We start from the raw sequence: 5,195 nt of genomic DNA, 5'->3' as shown, positions 1-5,195 counted from the left end.
CAACCCACTCCAGTATTCTTGCCTGGAAAATCCCATGGATGGAGGAACCTGGTAGGCTACAGTCCATGGGGTCACTAAGAGTCGGACACAACTCTGCTGTAGGGCCTAAGGCTCGGGACATAAGGTGACTGGGGAACCACAACCCTCGCCCTGGGGCTGGGCAGGTAGGAGGCCCACCTGGAGCCCTGTGACAGCCCGGCTCACCCTTCCAGCCGGAATGGGAATTGGATCCCAAGGCATGAGCTGTCTAGTTGTGCTTGGCCACAACAGAGACCCTTGGCAGGAGGGAGCCCTTGAAGTCACTTCTCTGCAGCCCACCCTCACCCGTGGAGGAGCCCCAGCTGCATCTGAAACATCAGACAGGCAGCTCCTGGGGTGGGGGAGTGGGAGGCGCTGGCCGCAGTTGGAGGGAAGAGGCATGGTGGGATAAACGGGAGCAGTGGTGACAGAGGGGGCCAAATTCAGGGGGCGGAACCTCCAGAGATGCAGTTCCCAACGGGACTGAGTGTCCAACGGGACACCCGAACCAGGACAGCCCCGGGGGCACCTGGGCTTGTATCAACAGAAATGCCAGGTCAGTGCCTTAACTGTCCTTTAGGCAAGAGAGTCATCCCCAACCTACATCGGCGATTGTGTCCATAGAAGCACCTAGTCTGCCTAATGAGAAACAGGAGGCAAAATCTGATGGTGTTCCTGTTGCCCCACAGGGATCCTGAAACGCCCCAGGGCACCCCACTTGGACACAGCTCCTGGTAAGTGCCACAAAAGGACACCCTGTGGGCACTGGCCCCTGGGCAGGGTCCCTGCAGCAGACGATCACCCGCCTCCCTGGACCACAGAAGGCTGATGGCCTGAGGCTGGGGAGACGGGGAAGCACCTCCCCTGGATGGCTAGAGAGGCCGCCGAGCTGGAAAACGTACCTGGAGGGAGAACGCACCCTGCCAGTGTCCTGGAAGAAGACTGACCCCAGTGGAGACAAGGCAGGTGAGTTTGGGGCTGGTGAACAGGATGTATGGAGGGCCTCCAGGTTCTTCCAAGCACGGGAGGCTTTGTAGGGTGCACTGAAGAACCGCCCTGTGCTGGGGGAAATGGCCACAGGTCAGGAAAATCCTTTGGGCTGGAGGGTGCAGCCTGATTGTATGGGAGGGGGCTGAGGGCCGAGTTCAGTGGGGCTTGAGCAGTGGTCCAGGTGGGAGGTCCATTGAGGAGTCTGCCACCAGGCTTGGGGACTGCTACGCTGGGAGGGGGGGACAGGTGGGAGGACTCCTTCATTTTGGGCTTGAGCACCTGCTGAAAAATACTGGGGGAGCAGCCCATGCAAGAAGCAGGCAAATGATGAGTTTCCTCTGGGAAAATCGAATAGAATCATCCTGAAATTGATCAGATGCTATGGCCTTCAGACTTTGGGACCTGAAATTCACCCCTCAACCTTATCAAATGGAAAAAAGTAATGGGAGCTGATAAGAAAACAGAAATTGTTAACCCAGACGATTGCAAAGGGGGACACCATGGCTGGAGGCCTGGGCCCAGTGATCTCACAGTCTGTTTACAGCCCGACGGTTTCTGAAGGCCTGCTTCGGACACCACGTACTTCCTCCCCGTGCGTGTACTGGAAGTATCCAGAGGAAACATCTGCTCTAGAACATGACATCACTCATGTCACCGTCAATATTTGATATAAATATATTTAACAGGCATTCGCTCTTGCTTAGCAACCTGGTCACAGGCTCGCTGACTTCTCCCCTCCGTGATTCAACTTCCCCCACGCTCAGGCTGCGGGCACATTCCCAGCCGGGGACTCCACCCTTTCCAAAACCAGGCTGCATAACAGAGAACCTGGATTGGAAGAACTGGTGGGTGGAAAAGCTGTGATCAGAAGTGGAGGGTGGAAGCCACCAGCTGCATGGAGGATTAGGCCCCCTCCTGGGGAAGAAAACACGGTCAGAGCTGGAGCAAGAACCAGCTGGGGTGGGTGGTAGCACTTCTTATTTCTGAGGCAAATAAAATCAATCCCCTTTTTATCCACTAGGAAGCCAAGGTCCAAGGAGTCACTGTCAGTTTGTTCCAAGGAACAAACTAATAAATGGCAGAGCCAGGCCTCAAGCCCAGGTCTGATTCAGAGGCTCAAAGCCACACCCACCATCCACACCAGGTCTGAATGTCAGAGAATACACAAAGTACATTGATCAATAAGCTGGGACCATTTCAGGCTTAACATGAACACAGCAGACAAATTCCTACAAATTGTAATTTATTTGAATTTTGTACCACATTTCACTCATTTTGTATTGAAATAGGAGAAGGCAATGGCAGCCCACTCCAGGTCTCTTGCCTGGAAAATCCCATGGACGGAGGGCCTGGTGGGCTGCAGTCCATGGGGTCGATAGGAGTCGGACACAACTGAACGACTTCACTTTCACTTTTCACTTTCATGCATTGGAGAAGGAAATGGCAACCCACTCCAGTGTTCTTGCCTGGAGAATCCGAGGGATGGGGGAGCCTCGTGGGCTGCCGTCTGTGGGGTCGCACAGAGTCAGACACAACTGAAGTGACCTAGCAGCAGCAGCAGAGACTTCCCTGGTGGCTTGGTAGTGAAGAATCTGCCTGCCATTCGGGGGATGCCGGAGACGCAGGTTTGATCCCTGGGTAGGGAAGATCCCCTGGAGGAGGAAATGGCAACCTGCTCCAGTATTCTTGTGTGGAAAATCCCACAGAGGAGACTGGCGGGCTACGTATAGTTGTCCATGATGTTGCAAAGAGTCGGACATGACTGAGCGAGTGAGCACACAGCACACATATTGAACTAGATCCATGCTTTATATTCTTTAAAAAAATTATTTTATTTTTGGCTGCGCTAGGTCTTCATTGGTGCTCTTCGGCTTTCTCTAGTTGCAGCGAGAGGGGGCTACTCCGTCGTTGCTGCGCCTGGGTCTCTCATTACAGCGGCTTTTCTTATTGCAGGGCAAGGGCCCTAGGGCACACAGGCTTCAAGAGTTGCGCCGTGGCACATGGGATCTTCCTGAACCAGGAATTGAACCCGTGTCCCCAGCACTGGCAGGCAGATTCCTATCCACTGAACCACCCGGGAAGAAGACCTCTATCTTCTATGTCCTTGGCACAATTACATAACAAGAAAATCTTATTCCTAACATTGTAATGGAACATAGGTGGGGAGTTGAAAGAGAAACTCAGGTCAATGAGTGAAGCATTAGTGAACAGGTGTCAAACGTGACAATAAAATGTTCTTAGAATACCCCCGGGGTGATTCAGACGCATCGATCGCTCTACAGAGGTACATGGGTTGCCTCCCTGTATTTTTCTGTAGGTCACTGGAGTCCAGGCTGGCTTGCTGTAAACACATCATGTCAAGAGCTTATCCTGCCGCCAGTGACTTGCCAACAGTGCTTACCTCTGCGTCTGCGGCAAGCCCGGAGGCTGATGTCATATAAGCCACATGGCAGGAATTGTCTGGGCTTATCTGACTGACAGACTCACCTACAAAACCCAGTGCATCTCCTCAGAGCACCAAGACAAGGGCCTTTGTAATGATAAATGCTGAGGTGTTGATATTTCTAGTTGCCTGTTTTCCTCTAGATCACAGTCGAGTTGAAAGGAATGAAACCAAAGTAGTTGTCAGATTAAATACTTTTGCTTTACAGCAGCGGTAAGATATTCAGGTTTGGGTTTGGGTTTGAACTTAGTGCCAAATTTTAAAAATGTGACCTACCTTATAATAAACTAAATCACATTCTGAAGCTGTTCCTTTCTGTCCAAAGGGCTCGTCTTATACATTCGTGAATTAGTTATTCAGCCCTAATGAAATAGACTGTGATACTGTGATTTTTAGGAAATATGTATTTGGTCTCCATCCCCTTTCCCAGCATACAAAACCTTTGTAATTTTCTTTCTAAGAGCTACAGGGACATCTTTCTGTTATATTTAGTTTTGTTTCCAGTTACTGAAACTGCTACAGAGCAGAAAGGTGAAATGCGTATCTTTTGTTATTCCTAAAAAGTCCCTTTCAAGCAAACCAGTTTGTGCTAATGACTGGTGGCTGGGGCTCCTGGATGGCCTTGGATGTGAACTGGCTGCCTGGGGAACCAAAGCGTACCCCTCAACCTCCGAGGAAGAGAGTGGGCTGGAGGTGGGGTCAGTCGCCAATGGCCAGTGATTTAATTAATCATTGCCATGTACTGGGGCTTCCCAGGTGGCGCGAGTGGTAAAGAACTTGCCTGCCAACGCAGGAGACATAAGAGACGCAGGGTTGATCTCTGGTTCAGGAAGATCCCCTGGAGGAAGGCATGGCAACTCACTCCAGTATTCTTGCCTGGAGAATGTCATGGACAGAGGAGCCTGGGGGCTAACAGTTGATAGGGTTGCCAAGAGTCAGACACGATTGAAGCGACTTAGCATGCACGCAGGCATGCCCATGTAATGAGGCTTCCATAAATATCCCCGGACTATGGAATTGGAAGAGCTTCCAGGCTGCTGAGCACATGGACGAGTTGGGAGGGTGATGCTCCGTGTGAGCATGGGAGCTCGGGGCCCCTTCATCCACACGTTGCCCTGTGCATCTCTGCCCTCTGGCTTTTCCTGAGTTGTATCCTTTATGTAAACTGGTAATGGAGTAAGTAAACTGTTCCTCTGAATTTTGCAAGCCCCATTCACAAATTAATTGAACCCAAGGATAGGGTTGTGGGAACCTCCAACTTGTAGCCACTTGGTAGGAAGCAGTTAACAACTGGACTTGCAATTGGTGCCTGAAGTTGTGAGTGTGGCGGGCAGTCTTGTGGGACTGAGCCCTTACCTGTGGGATCTGACTCCATCTCCAGGTGTCCGAACAGAGTTAACTGCAGGACAGTGGTACCCACCCTTTTTGGCACCAGGGACCCGTTTCATGGAAGACAGTTTTTCCATGGACTGGGGGGTGAGGGGTGGTTTCGGGTTGACTCAAGGGCATTACGTTTACTGTGCACTTTATTTCTATTATTATTACATCAGATCCACCTCGGATCATCAGGCATTAGATCCTGGAGGTTGGGGAACCCCTGCCTCCAGGGGTAGGACAGGGTAGGACATCTGGGGCCAGAGCACAATTGCTTGGTGTGGGAAAAATCCTGATAGCCTGGAGCCAGAAGTATGGTGAGGGTGGGAGTGACGGAGAAACAGGGACGTTCCCCCAACAACAGACTTCC

General features: G+C 51.5%; 1 long non-coding RNA gene across 1 annotated transcript; it reads left to right on the top strand.

The window, feature by feature from the left end:
* Nucleotides 1-652: 652 nt before the first annotated feature.
* On the top strand, nucleotides 653-3,741 carry LOC120857561. Its single transcript, XR_005719696.1, has 3 exons — nucleotides 653-752; nucleotides 840-984; nucleotides 3,326-3,741. It is a non-coding gene; the product is annotated as an uncharacterized LOC120857561 (long non-coding RNA).
* Nucleotides 3,742-5,195: the final 1,454 nt, after the last annotated feature.

This window comes from Oryx dammah, unplaced genomic scaffold, assembly GCF_014754425.2.
Source record: "Oryx dammah isolate SB20612 unplaced genomic scaffold, SCBI_Odam_1.1 HiC_scaffold_29, whole genome shotgun sequence".
Lineage (NCBI taxonomy): Eukaryota > Metazoa > Chordata > Mammalia > Artiodactyla > Bovidae > Oryx > Oryx dammah.
This window is presented reverse-complemented; position numbering and strand designations above follow the sequence as displayed.